The sequence below is a fragment of the Rhagoletis zephyria genome, unplaced genomic scaffold (genome assembly GCF_001687245.7).
Source record: "Rhagoletis zephyria isolate East Lansing unplaced genomic scaffold, Rhagoletis_zephyria_1.1 Rzeph_scaffold_28652, whole genome shotgun sequence".
In the NCBI taxonomy this organism is placed as follows: Eukaryota; Metazoa; Arthropoda; class Insecta; order Diptera; family Tephritidae; genus Rhagoletis; species Rhagoletis zephyria.
Window position 1 is genome coordinate 1 of NW_016185709.1, and position 762 is coordinate 762.

Below are 762 nucleotides of genomic sequence, written 5' to 3' on the forward strand. Positions count from 1 at the left end.
CCCCAATAAAATATTCACTTCAACGGAGGGACGCTATATTGTCCGTAAATTCCGGACAAATCCAAAACTATCGCCTACGAAAATTCAGTCATTCACTTATCGATAATTTTTCGCTTTTGTTATCGATAATTTATCGATTTTATTATCGATATTTTTATCGATTTTGTTAAAAAAAATTGATCGAGGTATTTAAGGAAATCGATTGGCGGATCACGCTGATCGTAGAATATCTTAATGGCCGCAGACATCATTGATCCATGAGCTGGCTCCATTGAGGCTTACTTCAGCAATAACGGCCGCTCCGGGCAATTCGGTCGAGCGGAAGTAGATATGAAGATCGCATTTAGGCTGTATACAGCGCTTGGGTCCATTTTTGCTAAAGCATTTCATTTTATGAAATTAATATCTCGACTCCAGCGCCATCTACCGGCACCATTTTATGCACAAGTACAACATATGAATATTTCACAAAAAAGCATGTGCATTATGGAAAATTTCAAGTCAACGGAATAAAAAGAACACTTTAAACCAATTTTAGATCGCAGACATAATTAGGTTGAGATGAAATGTATATTTTTTTCTAATCTAACTTTTACTATTATTTGTAGTTTTCTTAATCTTGGTCTTAAGAATCTTACCAAAATGTTCACGTAAAGAAACAACTAAAATACAAATCCTTGAAATGTAAATATATTTATAAGCACATATCGTCGTTTAAAGTACAAAACCGCATATCAACAAAATGCGAAATCGCGTATGTGA